At 42.3% G+C, this 18937-nt stretch overlaps 1 protein-coding gene across 5 annotated transcripts in view; it reads right to left on the reverse strand.

Moving 5' to 3' along the window:
* WNT7B (Wnt family member 7B) overlaps positions 1-18937 on the reverse strand; it is a 97610-nt gene that overhangs the window by 62581 nt on the left and 16092 nt on the right. The gene's annotated exons all lie outside the window — the stretch shown is intronic.

The following is an 18937-nucleotide window of genomic DNA, read 5'->3' on the forward strand; positions in this document are numbered from 1 at the left end:
GCCTGACCCTCCCCTGTCCCAGCTCCATGCCATTCCCTCAGGTCCTGTCGCTGTCCCCAGAGAACAGAGCTCAGTGCCTGCCCTTCTGCTCCCCTCCTGAGGGAGCTGCAGGCCACCATGAAGCCTCCCCTCAGTCTCTGGGCTGAACAAACAAAGTGCTTTCAGCCACTCCCCATACATCTTTCCCTCTAGACCCTTCACAATCTTTGTATGCCTCCTTTGGACACTGTCTAAGAGTTTTATGTCCTCCTTATACTTTGGCGCCCAAAACTGCACACAGTACTTGCAGTGAGGCTGTACCAGAGCAGAGCAGGACAATCACTTCCCTTGACCTTGGCTACCAATATCATGCTTGATGCACCCCAGGGTATAGTTGGCCTGTTTGGCATCCAGAATACACTGCTGGCTCATGTTCAATTTGACGTCAACCAAAATCCCCAGATCCCTTTCTGCAGGGCAGCCATCCAGCCTCTTGTCCCTCAGTCTGTACATATACAGCCAGGGATGCCCCATCCCAGGTGCTGAATCCAGCACTTAGTAATTACAAAACAAACCATCCTCTTCACTTTTTCCAAAGATATGTCAATGTTTCCCAGTCCCAAAGAAGGCATATGACTGTAGGTATAGCAAATCTTAAATGTGTCATTTCATGTTGCTCAGCAGTACCATCTTAAGGACCATTTTTAAATTCAACTATCTTAAACAGACTAACATTAACATTAAAATAAGTATTATCACATTCATTGATTATCTCCTTCTAAAGACAAGGAGGGCATACTAGATAAATTATATCTCAAATTCTTATCATAGATGCAGCCTGTGTATAACTACAACACAAATTTTGTGGATTTGTTAATGTCAACTATGTTGATTCCTCACCTGGCAGTAACATACCTCTTCTCTGCTCCACCATCTTTACTCTCATAGCTGGCTGCAAGACACCTCAGTTCATAGGAGTCAATCTCCTGTCAGCAAATTGAAGCTGCTGCACAGTGCTTTGGCTGGTGCAACCACAGTCAGTCAGTAACCACAGCTGCCCCTCACTCCTCCACCTTGGAGGAATCAAGTGGCTGCATGCTGCTACCTAAAACTTTGTAATAGCATCTGAACCCTTACCGGACCTCTAAAGAGGCCATGAACTACTAATTTGAGAGACCGAAGACTATACATGCCAGAAAGGATCCAGACTTTCTATGAGCACTTTCAAAGGTGAATGGTCCATTCCTCCCCTTAGTGGTTTGCTCTTATGACTCCTGCTATAACGTTTGCTGTTATAAATATCTGAATGATTCTGTTTTCAGCTTCCCATCACTGATTCAGGCAATTATGTATGCCACTGACAGTCAAAGAGAAAACTGAAACTTCTGCAGTATGAAATTTAATTCTGCTCTATGACACTGACAGTAGCAACTGAAGATTGAGTTGATTTCTCTTTCTTCACAAGCCAATCTCTCTAATTTTTTCTCTGGGTAGCTGAATGGTGAGATAGTAAATTTAACCCATTGCTTCCCATGGCTTAGGCTCTTCCCAGCTGTCCGTTGTCTTTGGGTTTTGAAAGGCTGGAGGGTACTGCCATACTCACTGCAAGTTTATCCATAACCTTGGGGACTCTCAGAGGAAAAAGTCACATTCTCAGACCTACCTCTTGGACTTGGAGCCAACACTGGCAACAGGGACAGTAAATCTTCCTGTTACAGAAGGGGCTTGGTGAGGCCCCTGGGGAGCCTACAACATCCATCTTATCCTTAGCCACCAAACAGCCATGGCATGATGATGTCTTCCAACTAATGATGCTTATGTCCAGATGTATTCCATGATACCTTTCTTCTGCTGTCGGCCTTCTTCATGCTCTCTAGCCTAATGTAGCCAAGTTGTTTTGCAGGCTTCACCTTTCACACATTTTTTCTTCAAAAGAAATGAAGCAAAACCAGAAATTGCCAGGGTTGATTTTTTTTTTCAAAGAGTAGTTAACTCCTCCTTTGTTACAGGCACCTGCACACCCATGCACATGTGCACATGCACCTATGTGCTAACACAGACAGCCAAGCACTTTGCTTTCCTTCTCCTGCAAAGGGCAGGGTTTGGATTATACTTTCTCAGCAGTGTAATCAGCTGTAGAAAATACAGCGTGTTCTAACACCTTTATCTATAAATGCACCTTCTTTTAATAGGAGCTAGAGTTCAAGAATTAGAATGTATTTAACAAAGAGCTTATAAGCAAACTGAGATCTTCAGCAAACTGCTGCAAGAAATCATCACTTAGCAGTTTCCTATCAACTATGTGGCAAAGTTGTAATTTGCCCTGTGAATGCTTCTGTTTCTTCTGCAAAACACAAAGTAGTCCTTTTTTGCCCTGCAAAGGTATCCAAATATGTCTTTTCGTTTACTGAGTTGTTGATACACAGAAGTCCAGTGTAATAGGCCAAGTCTATGCATCTCTTCATTGTGAGTAAGGCTAGCAGGATTAATCTTCCAAAAGAAAATGGGTGCAATAAGCCAAATACCAAAGTCATTAAAGTAGTATGAGGGATGAATTTGGTAAATGCCTCTAGAATTCCAAACTGTTAAATTCTAGGATTTAACAGGTTTCAAGTAACTTGTTAATTTAAAAGTGAGTGAGCCAATATATTAAGTCATAGAAGAAGCCTCAGAAAATCAAGTATGGAAAGTGCTCTTGCCGTAAAATGGAGGGGCTAAAAATCTACATCAGGCTTTCATGTCAAGGGTCATTCCATCAATCTTTCCATATTAACCACTGTAAGCATGCATAACATTAATGGAGAGAAAGCATTTCTAAACTAACATTTCAAGGTCATAAGTTCAAGTACTTAAAATTTAGGAAGTGACAGAATGAGGACTGACAGTGAAACTTTAATTCAGCTATCTTCCATGCTTATGGTAACATAACCTTTTATTCCACAGGACCCTCTCCTCCACTTAGTGTGCAGGATGGATGCACTCTCTTGATGAACAATTGCTCTGTTTTGCTTTCTTCTTGCTCAATGCGCATCCCAGACTTTATTCTTTATTTATTTTATTTATTTATTTATTTTATTTCATTTTATAGGTTAACTCTGAGCTTCACCTTAGCTTTTGTATAGTACCAACCAATGTGAAGCGTGAGAGAATCACGGAAAAAAATAATTTAACAATTTATCCACTTGAGGTAAAGAGATATGATTCCTCCCACATTAATATTTTAGTAAGATGTAACTATGAAGTATTTGCTGGTATGAGCAATTCAGTTTGATGGGTCTTAAGACATCAGCCTTCAGAGTACTTTTTGGTTTTAAACACTGATCCCTCTGACTTCTGGTGCTTTTCTGCAACTGTGGTTGTTCACCACTTCAGAAAACCATATGCTGGGAACCCAAAGTAAGCAATCAAACATGGGGAACAAATACTACTAAATTAAAAAGAAAAAAAAAAAAAAAAAAAAAGAAGTTTGAATGACTTTGCTAGCAATATACAGGTAAATGGTATAGAATCATAAAATGGTTCAGGTTGGAAGGGACATTAAATATCATCTAGTTCCGATTCCTTTACCAGGGGAGAGCACAAATGCAGTCCCCCACTACCACAAATTATACATTCAAGTTTCCCACATTTGGGGAAATCGCAGGGATCAGCATACCCGGAGTGTAAGGGAAAACCACCTACCTGATCATGGTGCCTCCCCTGCCAGGATAGGACAGGAAAGAGAATGTAGCTCCTGATAGCAACACGCAAACATCTGATCCACAGGACCTTCCTTCTCTTGTCCAGACAGCCTGTGTTCATTCACAGCCACAAGTAGCAAGCCTGCAGACCCTCAGTCAATTTCAGCAAATATACTAGGGTATGCACTCCTGATGTGGGCATCCCATAGGAAAATGTGACCATGAAGTTAAAGACACCATGCACACTTAGGCACATAAGCCACACACGTGACTCATTGGCAGTTCTCCAGAATAAATAAATAAATAGATAGATAGATAGATAGATAGATAGATATCTAAACTGAAATTTCAACACAAACCTGGAGATTTTAAATGCCAACTTTGAGCAGCAACTCTGATGTCAATTGCAAATTCCTGCTCAAGAGCACTCTAGAGATTATGAGAAAAACAGTCACGAAGGTCAGGGCAGTATCCTTTCTGTAGCCTCTTCCTGAGAGCCTTTAGAACTGCCTCATCTGAAATTACTGCGGCAGTAACAGAACAGGAAAAGTTTCAACACCAAACTAAATGCACAGCAATCATTCCTATAATTTCAAGAAAAAACCTCCCTCTCTGTTTTGGCTTGTATGTATAATGCTAACTTATAACAGCTGTGGCCCAGAGTCTCACCATTATATCCATTCTGAATACTGTTCTACTTAACATGTGGATGGAGTTACCTGGGAAGGTTTGGAGACCAACAGACCAACATTGGCAATTATATTTGAAACTCACTGCATTCTGTCCTCCTGGAAATTTTTATATATATATATCTATATCACTTCCGCATGTTGGCAAAGCCTAAAGTTTAGGGTTTATTTTATAACATTCTCATGAAAGGGTCAAAGAAATCTCTTTGTACTCTCCTCTGCATTGCATTTCTTCCTTACTTTCTAAGATGCATTTTGCACCCTGTGGGGCAGGCCCTTGTTGAAGATAATGTTGTAGAGTATAAAGTAATAAATGGTGATGTCCACATTGACATAGCTCCCAAAAAGCAACGTTGATAGTTAAAAATAAGACTTGCTTTCATTGCTGTCTGAAAACCAAAGCAAGCAAGCAACATAATACTAAAATTAAGTATCTCAAAAAAAAAAAAAAAAAAAAAAAAGTATCCTGCAATGCTTTATGTGCAAAATGTACAGAGTTATGAGAAGAAAAGCCACTAGAATAAGAAGAGTTTTTCTTGTATTGTTCATGCATTCTAGCAGCCTTTTAAGAAGAGATTACTGGGAGAAAAAACAAAACAAACAAACAAACAAAAAACCAGCATCTTTCTGGAAAAGCTAATCATCTGATCTTGTTATCCATGCCACATAATCACTGCTAATCCATGTTCCATTATGTCATATTCCGCAGTACTCTTTCCCTTGTGTTCACAGTCCTGCTATCTCTTTTTGCTCCACTCACATCTTCCTCTCTGGTACTTCTGGTCACAGGAAACAGTTTTCATTTACTGTTTTCTGAAAGCTTGCGGTTGCTAAAATCTCTTTGGTATTTATGATAAGTATTAGTATCTATAGGATTCAATTAACTCACACAGCAGCCCTCTGCTCTTCTATGGTATTTGCCTTCCACCCACACTTCCTACCTTCCCAGATTTGAGCTTGCTTTTCTTTCTCTCTCTCTCTGTCCCTCCCTGTGACTCATTCACACTGCTTGGAAGTCCCAAACACGTTTCAGCAGCAATAGGGATTGTGTTACCTCTGCTTGTACTGCTGCTGAACTCATTACCTGAATTAGAAAGAGGTTTGTTCTCCTTCCTCCTCAGCTGTATATTGAGCATGGTGCCAATAACTTATACAAAACGCTGTAGAATTGTTTTGTTTCAGTGGGTAAGTGGACCCCTGTAAGTGAGTCCTCACTATCCCACCTCCATAGAGATGCTGTCATGTAACAGTGCTGTCATTCAGTCCACCAGCATAAAGAAGGATGCTGCTGCTGCAATGTAGCAAGACTATTTTAATTTATGTGGGACTATTACAGCTCCCATTCAAAAATCTGAAAATTCATGCAGCAGAAAGACTGCCAGGACTGCATTTTCCCTATGTTACTTGGGATCCAAGGTGTGATATAGGCACAGAGTTTTTGGTCCCCTGCCTATTTAGAATAACATTTGCTCCCTTCAAACTCTCCTGAATCTCAGCATTCTTACTCAAAGTTAGGTCTGATTCATTTTAATAGGAATTCAATGGTGATATTTGGTAGTGTTCTTCATTGGGCCCATTTTCTATACCATTCATAATGTTGCCAAAGGTGCCTGAGTTAGGCAACAGGGCACCCTAAATTCCTTCTACCATCAAGGAAAGAGCTAGCTGAGTCCCAGGATGATTCACAATGGAGGTGGATTGAACAACGCCATGGACCTGCCTGTTTCTCCAATAACTATACAAAGCATGCAGGGAGACTAGATGCCTAACTTGACTCTCTTAGTTGCCTAAATTTGGTCGTGTGAATACACCTCTATGTGTTGCTACAGATAAACATCCAAATGGATTGCAACACGATAGTTCCTTTTGTTCTTCTTTGTTTACCTCTTATCATGGAGCAATTGTGGTTTCCATATATTGAAATTTTCAAAGGAAAGATCCTATGCACAAATATGTAATCCAGTTCACTTTGAAAACAATTCTAGATATTAACACCGAGGCCAGTTTTCTGCCACTCCACAGCAAGCCATCGCAGGGAGCCATTCTGGTATGCCCTGGCTTTAACAGGAGCTGCCAAATACAAGCAGAAGCTGTGATGTCTGCCATCCTTCAGGGCCACATGTTAATGCTCTGTGTGCATTATCGGTCACTCCTGAGCTTGATCCAAAGCCTATTGAAATCCATAAGAGTCTATTACTAGATTAATGTGACAGGGAAGTCAATTCTCCTATCAAAAAGAGTATTTTGCATGTTCATCTGCAGGTGTCAGACAGGTGAGTTTCAGACCTTTCATGAGAAAGGGGTATGAGTGAAGGCTGAACTGAGGTGTCAGTTCTTCAAATATTGGGGGCCATTTGGGTCCACTGTTAGCATTCTCAGCATCTGTACTTTTTAATGCTGCTGGTGGATGCTCTAAGCTTCATTTGTTAGGCTGGGGATGACTTGTCATAACACACGAGTGGTTTAAGAAGTGAAGATAAGAGCCTTTTCTAACACTAAGCTCTTCTGTATCTGCCTCATACAGCATTCTGCATTTGAATAACAGGGCTGTCGAGTAATCTCAGACTTGCACTACCAGTTATGGCTTAGCTTTTGACTTTTATGCAATTAGCAGAAATGGTAGCATTTATTCACTTTCAAAGGAGACTATTCCCTCTTTCTCCCTCCTGCTGCAACCTCCACACCCTCCCCTTCAATCAACCATGTCTCAAACTGGAAGGGAACTGGAGCTGTTTGACTCACCCTGTTAAAGCAAATGATTGGAGCAAACAAATGTGACCTGTGCTAAAGACTGCTTAAGTCCACAGGAGTCTCTGAGGACTCCAGAGAAATGACTGTCCTCACTGTAGAAGTTGCCTGGCAATACGTACATAGGAAGGCAGGAGCAGTATCAGTTCTCATTATTGCTATCTTAGTATTTCCATTCTGCTCAGGACCTTGCCTGTGTCCATATTTTTCCCTCTCCTTCCCTTCTAGATCAGCAGATGGGGTGGTGATGCAGCCAGGGATGCAGCTCTGTGAGAAGAAAGGCAGCACTATACAGGTCGCTGGGCAAGGCACACATCTTCAGCTGGATGCATGGTCAGTGGCACACGTGTGTGAGTCAGTACATACCATATTCTCCAGGCTTTCAGTACAGATTGTAACAGTGCTGGGAAGCCGGATTATTGAAAGGACATTTGTCCATCACTTGGATTTCCAAGGAGTTGAAAGACGGATTTCCAGCACAGAAGCAGCCCAATTTCCTCAAGATCTCGTATCTCCTTTAGGCAACTGAGTGACAATGTATATTCAGAATGTTACATATATAGATTTGTCCCATTCAATTTTGATGATTGCAGGCAGATTTCCCAAAGAGATCTGAACTTGTGTTTTAAATGCAGCTCTTAAAAAGTGACCCAGACTGTCCAAGCAAAGGTCTGAGAGCAAAGGGGCAAACTAAACAACCCTGGTCAGAAAAAAATGTAACTGTAAACAGCCTGGTGAAGCAATCACCCACCCTAGGGAGTATGCTGTGACCGAAGCACACTCGTCACCAGTGGCTGCAGAAGACACTCAACCTTCCGGTGTTTGCTCCATGGAGTACACCAGGCGTGGGCTTTAGGCATGTTCCTAAGAGCGTGTGGAAAATTCTAAGCCTGTATATGTTCCCACTGAGTTCAAATCAGAGCCAATGGGATACTCCCAGGATTACGCACTTTAGTGAAATTAGGCCACAAAACATCAACCTCTCGCTGAACTGAGGTAGGTGGGAACCTGATACAACAGATTGCTTTGTTCAGCACGTACATTGATATCTATTACATTGTGGTGATATCAGCTGGTAAGCTGCAGAAATGCCTAATAATTTATCCAGCACCTTAACCTGGGCATGCCAGAGCCACTTCTGAAGCTCCAAACCTAAGGAGCACTTATAGAAACAGTAGCACATAAATAAACATATTTCCCCCACAAACAGTATTTCTCATATCAGAGATGCAACAGTTAGTCTCGGTAGATTGACAGGCTTAATGTGAAATATCTTATAAGTCATTGCCACCGGCAATGAGTGTGCTGTACAACAGAGAAGCTAGGACTTTCTGACCATTTGTAGACTTTATACAACCATACTCATTGACCCTGAGGCAATCTGCATTTTTATAAGGATAGCAGCCTCAGGTTGCTTCAAAAGTACTCCTGTTCTGATATGTTGTCATTTTCCCTCTGGCCTGTGAAGTAGAAGTCTTTTTACCTTTACAATACAATTGTATTTTATCATGGTAGCAAACAACCACACCAAGTAACAAAATATCCCATCCAGCATTGCATGGCTGGGGCCCAAGTGAGATGACATGATGCTGAAATTCACTTTCCAGATCGACACCAATTGCCACATCATTAGGGAAGTGACATTTGAAGGGATTTTTCCACAGTGGGATGATTTCACAACTGGACATTGTGACAACTCCACCATGTCAGTGCTGTATTACAGACAAGTCATCCAATTCTCAGTGATAAAACAAATGGCTTTAGAGAGAGACAGACATGGCATGTAGCAAAAATGATATGTTTTATACCTCTCTGAACTGTTTATATCCTCTCCTGTACAGGACATCACACAGGAGCACAGAAAATACGCACTACTGAACACCACCATGGCAGTGCTCACACCCCAGCATAGAGGAGCACACAGGATGTGCTCATGTGTGTGGAGCTCCAGAAGAGCCATTGCTGGAATACATGATGACAGAGGCAACAAGGCTTGGCTGGCACAGGTTTGCACATGCTCAGCTACACTTCGCACATATATTGGCAGGCTTTCACACAGATACTAGTTGGGGCCAACTGCATTGACATGTCCTTGTTTATGATTTGGAAACTACAGCAACATCTTGATCACAGAATCACAGAATTACAGAACTGTAGAGGTTGGAAGTGACCTTGAAAGATCATCGGATCCAACCCCCCGCCAAAGCAGGTTCCCAGAGCAGGCTGCCCAGGTAGGCGTCCAGACAGGCCTTGAATATCTCCAGAGGAGACTCCACAACCTCCCAGGACAGCCTGTTCCAGTGCTCCTTCACCCTCATTGTGAAGAAGTTCTTTTGCATGTTGGTGCAGAACTTCCTGTGCTCCATCTTGTGGCCATTGCCCCTTGTCCTATCCCCACAAACCACTGAAAAGAGGTTGACCAAATCCCTCAGTCTCCCACACCTTGGGTATTTATACACATTGATGAGATCCCCTCTCAGTCCTCTTTTCTCCAGGCTGAACAGACCCAGGTCTCTCAGCCTTTCCTCATAGGGAAGATGCTCCAGGCCCCGTATCATCTTTGTGGCCCTCCGCTGGACTCTTTCCAGAAGATCCCTGTCTTTTTTATCGTGGGGAGACCAGAACTGGACACAGTACTCCAGGTGAGACCTGACCAGGGCAGAGTAGAGGGGGAGGATCACCTCCCTCGACCTGCTGGCCACGCTCCTTTTAATGCATGCCAGGATCCCATTGGCCCTCTTGGCCACCAGGGCACACTGCTGGCTCATGGTCAACCTGTTGTCCACCAGGACCCCCAGGTCCTTCTCCTCAGAGCTCCTCTTCAGCAGGTCATCCCCCAGCCAGTAGTGATACGTCTGGTTGTTCCTTCCTAGGTGCAGGACTCTACTCTTGCTCTTACTAAACCTCATTTGGTTTCTTCCTGCCCATCTCTCCAGCCTGTCCAGGTCTTGCTGAATGGCAGCACAGCCTTCTGGCATGTCAGCCACTCCTCCCAGCTTTGTGTCATCGGCGTACTTGCTGAGGGCAGACACTATTCCCTCATCAAGGTCGGCGATGAAGATGTTGAACAAGACTGGACCCAGCACAGACCCCTGGGGAACACCGCTAGTCACAGGTCTCCAGCCAGACTCTGTGCCGCCCATCACCACCCTCTGAGCTCAGCCAGTCAGCCAGTTCTCAACCCACCTGACTGTCTACTCCTCTATCCCACACTTTCTCAGCTTTGCTAGTAGGATGTCATGGGAGACAGTATCAAAAGCCTTGCTAAAGTCAAGGTAGGTGACATCCACTGCTCTCTCCCCTAGTCTACCCAGCTGGTGATGACATCATAGAAGGTAACAAGGTTGGTTGAGCACGACTTCCCCTTGGTGAATCCATGCTGACTACTCCTCATAACATTGTTCTCTTCCAGTTGCTTGGAGATGGCATCCAGAACAAACTGTTCCAACACCTTTCCAGGGACAGAGGTGAGACTGACTGGCCTGTAGTTTCCCGGATCCTCCTTCTTGCCCTTCTTGAAGACCAGAGTGACATTGGCTCCAGTCTTGAGGCACCTCTCCTGTTCTCCAGGACCTTTCAAAGATGGTAGAGAGCAGTTCAGCAATCAACTCTGCCAACTCCCTTAGCACACGTGGATGCATCCCATAGGGACCCATGGATTTGTGTGCGTTGAGCCTACTCAGACGCTCCCGAACCACTCTCTTGTCAACCAGGGGGGAGATCTCCACTTCCCAGACTCTTTCTCCTCCCTCCAGGGTCAAGGAGTCCTGGGGGGGAGTCCTTGAAGCAAAGAAAGCATTCAGTATCTCTACCTTCTCGGTGCCTCCCATTACCAGGACACTGAATATATTAAAAAATGAATATATTAAAAATTCCCTTAGCCCTTCAACATACAAACTACTGTAACTCTGCCATTCCCTTCAGTCTGCAAGGAGTCTGAAACTATAGCTCTGGGAGAAATTCAAGCTGCATGGTTTATGTTACAAATCTGCTTTTACTGAAATCTGGTGAAAATGGCAATCAGTGTGCTTAACCATTTCACTTCTAATAATTTAACTGAAGCCTTTAGGAAATGCACTGGTGGGTCACTTCTGGTTGAAGGAGCAGCTGAAAAGGACACAGAGTGGAGAGGGTTCTTTAGAGCCATTGTCAGTCATGGGACTGAAAGCAGGAATTCAAGTTCTCCACTTCTTCAACAGCAGCCCTGCTCCACCTCCTATCAAGATACTCTAAAAGCTCCAACCCTCCAAAATTCCCCCCTGTGGAAGCTTCCCAAGTTCCAGAAGCTCCAGCTCCCAGATCCTTGTGTTCGAATCTCTACTTCTCCTCTGACAATCAATAATGTATAATGAAGTTCTTGAGCAACACACAATATCAGGTATTTTATATCAGAATATATAAATGCACAAAATAAGTCTTTTAACAACAAGAGAGACCATGCCCAACTGGGTGCTTTATGTGACATCAAAGGTATGATTTAACTAGTGTGCCACTAATACTGTGACACATTCTCCTGCTACAGGTATAGAACAGATGAGCAGAATTCCATTTTACTTTATCTCTCATAAAATTCAAACCCATTTCCAAATTGACAACTATGGTGAGGTCAGAGGTTTTGATGAAGAACTGCCTTCCAGTTGGTCATGGAGCTAGTGCAGCTCCAGTGGTGTTGCAGTTCAGGAGAGAGAGAACACGCATAAAGATGCTCACGAGAATGCATGGAGGATTGTAAAGGAAGAGGTGTAGATGATAATGTAATATCATTCTGATATTATTTTCCTCCCTGTTCTCTGCAGGATGCTTAGCAGCAAAGCCCAGCATTTTTCTCTCTGGTCCAAACTGTGCCAGCATACTGCCAGAGAATTTTTGAGAATTCTCTGCTCCTCAGTAGCTAAATTTTGTCCTTTGCAATTTTCAGATTTCTGACAGAACTGCTGGTGACAGTTGTAATAATATTCTGTAAAATGTTGTGGTGGTGATTCTTTGAATGCCTTTGTGGTTTGCTGTCCAGAGTTATAATAACCTATGTTTGCCCAGATATGTGTTCTCAGCTTAGAAGCACTGTAGCTAGCATTTACTGTTCTGCCTGGGTTACGTGTGTGAGCATGTGTCTCTAAGCCTGTGAGTGAACCTTCCTCCAGGTATTTACACTGTGCTTCCTACTCCCTGGGTAGCATCTCTCTACCTTCACATCTCATGGAAAGCAGGTGATGCCAGGTTTGTTCCAAGGAGCAGAATGCACCAAGAGGACCATCAATGGCTTCAGAGCCTTGTTTCAGTGCTGTGTTTCTCTATCAGTTATCTCCTTCCTTAATCCTAAAATAAAATATTTTAGGAAAAACAATAATGAAGGGAATAGAAGAGAGTCAGAAAAAGAAAAATGCAGGTCTGTGACTGTGAGACTAGAGACAAGATTCAAACCAGCATAGCTGCACTGAGATTAAGGTTTGATAAAATAGTTTACTTCAGATGACAATCTCACTCTGTTCCTCTCCATGAGTTTAAATTCCTTAGAAGGATGAGATAAAATAGCCAGTGCACATTAACATTTGCCTTGTCTTAGATCTACTTATACATGAGTTCAGTAAGAACTGTTGAGTGAAACTTTAGGGACCACTTTGTGTGACTTACACTGAAATCATGTATGTGTGTATGAGGCAATAATTTCAATTAAAATTGGGGGAAACTTTAGAAAGAGAACTCTAAACAGGGCTAAAAGTAAGATCCAAAAATCACTTGAAGTCTTCGAGTCTCTCTATAGTTTCTCAACCCTTTATATATCTGTGTTCATGAAGAAGACAACAGAAGAGATGTGAATTATGTCTGGTAGCTTTATATATAAATATATATATATAAAGAAATATTCCAAAATACAGTGTAATACACTGGACCCTGGTAGTGTATGGAAGCCACAATCTCTATTCTGTGCCAAGCAATAGCTCCTATATATATTCAAAAACAACATTCTAGTCTGCTGAAAGATTGAAGAGAGTTAGTTATTGAGATGGGAAGAAAGAAGCTGAATATATTTTGAGAAGAAAATCCTTCATGGTTTGGCTACATACAATGTTACACTCTCTGAAAGCCTGTTTTTTGAAATGAACTCATGCTCTATAGGAAGGAAAAGCTGAGCGTCCCCTCCAAGTGACTGTCCCAATTCACTCCTGCATGCTGGTATTACACAGCATTTGCTATCATTGAAGAAATATGATATTATGTTACTAATATATATATTATACACTACAGTTATGGAATCACAGGCCAGACAGGCCTTTTCTCCCTAGTACCCCAATACTCACAAATGAAATCCCATAAAGACAACCTTTAATCTATGTGCTTATTAACCATTATTATTAGAATATCACCAAATTTCTAAACTTAAAAGTGCACCCTCACAAGGCTTTAGGTTCAGTGGATGACAGCATATTTGGATACTAAATGGTAAAATTGTCCTTAGGAGTTTACACTCAAGAGCCTTGTCAGAAATCCCAAAATCTGTAGAGCTAAACACAATTTATGTGGAGCAGCCATGCAGAAAATTTTCTTCCAAAGCCAAATTCTCTTATTGATGTAAACTCTGCTTTGTTTCTTACTCCTTTTACATGCCCTCTCCTGCATCTCTCCCCCTGCCCTCTCCTCAAAAGGGGGATCATCCTTTGCCTGCTGAAATTAGCCATCAACATCTCCTGCTCTATTCTTTGTTGTCTCTTCCTGACCAGTGATGTTGAGTCACATCCTGTATGGGGGAAAACTAAGCCTCAGAGGCACAGTAGAGTGTCACTTGCCTGAGAGTGGTTTCCTGTGCTGCTTTGCTCCTGCTTTCTGATCACCTCTCCTAACTCCACACTTACCTCCCGGTTCCAGACTATGCTCCTCTCCCAGCTCTGGTCCTCATGTTGAGTTGCAAAAAATGTGCTCTCAGGTGGTTACATTTATTATCAGCTGATGGAGATTTGATCAACAAGAAAGGTTAAACCATGATTCAGCTAAGCGCTGAACCTCCCAACAACTCTTCCTCTGGCAATGATCCTAAAGTCTGCTTCACCCTCCAGCTCCATCTCTTCTGTTTTTCATGCTTTCTTGACCTCTGATTTTCTTCCTTTCTGCTGCTTCCTTCCCCTTTTCTCTTCCCAGTTCACTCATTCTCCCTCCTGTTGGGTTTTCCACCCCCTACATCTCTCCGTTCTCTCTTCCATGGGGTATATGCAGCCCCTGTCCTTGCTGTCCCTCCCTTGCTACCCCTCACTCTCCCCCACCTTATGCCCTGAAGCTCCTGAGGCAGCAAGTCTAGCCCTTGTACACAGCCATCAGGCTGAAAGGAAAAACCTGAGTCATGCTCCAAGCTGAGATTTCACGGGCACTTTATGTTTTCAGCTCACTTTTTGTGTGTTAGATACTAATAAGAAAGTAAAATTGAGAGCTATCCCCCAACTTAATAACCTGATTTAGGAAAGAGTTAATTGTGTTGAAATCCCTTTGTATTCTGGGAACATAGGAGGGTGGTAGGCCCTGTGCATGTCCCATGTTTTCTAGGTTTAGGCCATGGTCTACTTAAACATATGCATGTAACTACAAGTTCTCTTAAGCCAGTATACTTACATTTTTCCATGTTTTCTTGATTTAAGCCTCAGCTGCTATTAAAAGGGAAACTTCTACTCTGGAAATAGAAACTCAAGATAAAAGGACTTCAAATAAGCCAAGAAGCTTTAAATTAAAAAAAAAAAAAAAAAAAAAAAAAAAAGAGAGAGAGAAAGAGAGAAAAAAGAAAGCTTTATAGTGATACATTTATTTTTTAAGAACTAAAGAATTATGAATTCTATATATATCTATATCTCTGCATATAGTCTTACAAACACAATCATTTCCCTACTTTTTCCATTTTCTTCTATTTCTCTTAATAGAAACAACTTTTCACACTGAAAGGATACATGGGATAACATAATTTTTGTTTATTATTTTAAACAAAATATAAGGAAATCCAGTATATCTGTTTTGCAGTCTAATATCAATAAACCTCCATGAGATATCTACTGATATGATCATCCTGACACTTTGCTTGTGTGATAGAAAGCAAATACTATCACAGCCTCACAATTAATTCAATATTATTGTTGTTTACCCATATCTGTTGCATCTGACCATCGATTTCTGTAATAGATCTGCCGAGAATTTTCTGTCTTAACAGCCACTTTCTTGATATCATAACATGCGTCATTTCCAGGTGTAACAGAGAATAAGAAAGTAGATTTGTCATTGTTCTAAGGAACTAATGCAAGCAAGGTGTCTTCATAGTAGCACAAATGTAAATTACCCCAAGGAATTTACAAGGGAGGTAGGGAGGGAGGGAGGAAGGAAGGAAGGATAAAAGTAACCTCTTAGTATTTTGCTCAGTTCAAAGGAGAACTGGTGGGAATAGGGAATATTGCACAGCTTTGTACTATCCAAGAAAAGCCACAATGACATTCCTTCAGCATACTGACAACCTGCTTCCTACCCAGGCATTTTCTGAGATGGGGTCCTTTCTGCACAACACACACAGCTACTGAAGGCAATATTATTAATTGCTAACTACACTATGAATTTCAGCTGACCCTAGCTCCACTTTCAGGTATGCTGAAGAGAAGAACTGTTAATGGTTTGGGGTCTACACTGAGATCAGGAAAGTTCCCTTTCATTTTCTCACCCTGCTGGACTGTGTGGTTTGAGTGAAAGTATTTAGTCCCTGCATCCTTCAGTTCAATACATGTGAAATAGGGCATTTCCCAAAAAAATGACATGTTAACGGGCATATACAAAAGGTTGTCGAGGGTTCAGAGACTGTGGTAACAAAGATATCTGACAATATAATCAGCTTCTGGAAGAGCTACCAGAAAAGCTGGTTGGCTGCATTTATCTGATATAGATATCTAGATATATTAGAAAGAACAAGAGCAAACACAAAAGCAATGTGATCTTCAATTTAATGGTAGTTTCCCTACTGAGAGACTGTAAGAAGTATGTATAAGATAAGTTTTAAGAAGGTATAAGTTTTAGGTCCAAATGCAATGCCAGCTGAGGTGCTGGGGTGTGTATCCATTCTTCCTGAGAGCTCACTGGATCACACCCCATGATCTGCCACCTGCCATCTTCCAAAACCTCTCCCAGTCTCTGAATCCTCTACAGTGAGGCAATTAAAATTAGGCACCTTAAAGAGCCATTATGCACACTAAAAACAGCAGATCAAAGGAGAATTTAGGACAATAAATAAGGTTTTCCTTCTTTAAAAAAAATATTCCGGGAAACTGTATTGCTCAGAGGATTGGTACTGGGATATGGAGCCTTTCATCACTGATCCAAACATGACCCAAGTCAGTAGTGACCAAAAAAAATGGTTACTGTTTGGCAGATGCTTTGTGGCCTAGAGTATTTGAAATGAGTTGATGGTCTTAATCCAGTTCTCAGTGGACAACTATCCACATCACAGAAACCACCACCACAATTGGCACCCTTATTGGCAGCCTTAGCACGCTGGCCAAGGATTAAATAAGTACAGAGACTGAGCCACCCGCTTATGCCTAGCTAGAGCTTGCCCCTCTAGGTCATGGATGAGACACAAGGATGGGGTGGAGTGGGGAAGCTCACACACCCTCTGCTTGTGCTGTACTGGTTTTGTGGGTAAGGAGAGGAATTCATTTTCCAGGGCTCTGATTCAGGCACCCTTTGTAAACACTATTCTTGGGCATACATTTAAACATGAAAGGAGTCAGAAATTGAGAGACTTACAGGATTAGCTCTCAAAAAAAAAAAAAGGGGGGGGGGGGGGGAGGGCAGTCTAATTTTCAGGGAATTCATTAACAAGGGTAGATATAATGGGGTTGCATTTAACAGAATGTGTACAAGCAACCTGTAGAAGTGGCGTCATTTTGAGAAACATTACTTTCGCTATGCTATGTTGTCAGTCATCGCTTTAATTATCTCACAAGATGTCTTAGGGGGAACTCAAACCATGCCAGCTACTGTCAGCAAGCTAACACTGATTTCTAATTGGGTATACAATAGCAACTATCGTGTAAGCAAAGATCTGATAAACCTCAAAAAAAAAATTAAAAAAAAATAATCTGTGCAATATGAAGAAAAGCAAACGAGACTTTTGTTAGCACTGAAAGTGTTTTCCACTTTCAGAGAGGTAAAATATACCAGGCCCCTGATTTACCCTTACCCAGCATATGAGATCTTCTTCTGAGTTGATGTATTTTGCCAAGTCTTTACAATAAACAGCACTGCCCTAACAAAATACTGCGAGATAAATCCTGTAGTAACTCAGGCAAAGTTTAGATGGAACCAAAATTTAAGCTTACATGAAGGGCAAACAGGAAAAATTTTGCATGCGCTTCCCTGTGTGAAGGCATGGAGACTTCTTCCCTTCCTGCAGCCTAAGCAGGCAAGGCTGGAACAGGAACCACAGTGTAGTTTGTGGCAAGCAACGGCAGTTCTGCCCAAGTAAAGACATAGGGAACAAATGCTGCGAGCAGCATGAGGCCCCCCTTTCCTGTTCACCTCGGTGGCAGCCAGAGAACCTTATTGCCTGTCAGATGTTATTACACCAAGTCTTTAATAAAACAGTAGAAAGATGTGTACCTGTCAGGTATTCTTCATAACCTGACTGATTTAATACCTAGCTGCCATACCTGCCTGCAGCATGACTGAAATGCAAGTCAGCCTGCAAAAGCAAAGCATTTGCTACCTTCTGGAAGGAGCTGCCATTTGATCTTTGTTGCAGTACAGCCCTTGTATATTTTGGCTTTCAACGCCCTTTCTGTAAAATGGAAACTCCAGAAAGGAAAAGTGGTGAATTCTTAAAAGGGTCCTCGCCTGTGATATAACTTGTGCCTAGTCCAGGGGAAGCATTTCCATTTGTTTTTATTTGCACCTGAAGCAGAAAGGGAAGGTTGAGGATTGGAAATAAGCACAAAGTGACGAGAAGTATGAGCTCATAGTGGCAGGGATACCACTCAGAACAGCACCTGACCCTGGACATCTACACACTCCTGCCATGCCAACACATACTAGATGTGAAGAGCACCTTCATAAAAGTACTTGACCTAAACTGAACAAATTTCCTAATTGCAGTAAGACAACACTTGAGGGTGTGGTTACCACAGAAAATCACACCCATGGACAGATTAGGAGCACCTGGCTGCACCTTATGCCTCCTTCTGCCCCTGGGGCACGATTATCTCATCAGGTACCACCTGCCAAGTCTTGTTGCTGAGGAGCAGGCATTAGCACACCGGGCTAGGGAGAGGAGAAAAAAAGAGCAGACAGGGGCAGCAGGCACAAGTGCTCGTCCCAGTCCATTCTCATAAATTGAGTATTTACACTGAGATGATGCATTGGTTCTGCTCAGAAGTACTTCTGTGTTTTGTGTCTACAAAGGAGTAAGGTGTTGTTTCTAAAGTCTGCTCTGCACCCCCTCACATCCTTAGCATAGGTTGTATTGTGTTACTGGTTAATGGACAGCCCTGAACTTGCTGCTTTCCAGCCACACAGTGTGGCCTACATGAGACCAAAAGAGATGGGTAAGCTCCCTGCTAGGGGGTTTCAAAACGTTTTGCCCTTTTCTCCTAGAAGAGGACAAAGCCGAAGAGAGACACAGGCTTTATGACTTCCAACATGTTCTGACCATGAAAACAGCATATCGACTTTAAAGTATGACCAGGTGAGGTTGTGCTCTGCATATTGTCTTTGCATGCATGTCTTTCTCGTCCCTCCTGTTCTCTTTCATCCCCAGTTCAAGGTGTAAAGCCTAACCCCTACAGCAATTAGTGGATTATGGCCCAGCAACAGAAGACAGACCAAACT

The sequence above is a fragment of the Aythya ferina genome (genome assembly GCF_964211825.1).
Source record: "Aythya ferina genome assembly, chromosome: 1".
In the NCBI taxonomy this organism is placed as follows: domain Eukaryota; kingdom Metazoa; phylum Chordata; class Aves; order Anseriformes; family Anatidae; genus Aythya; species Aythya ferina.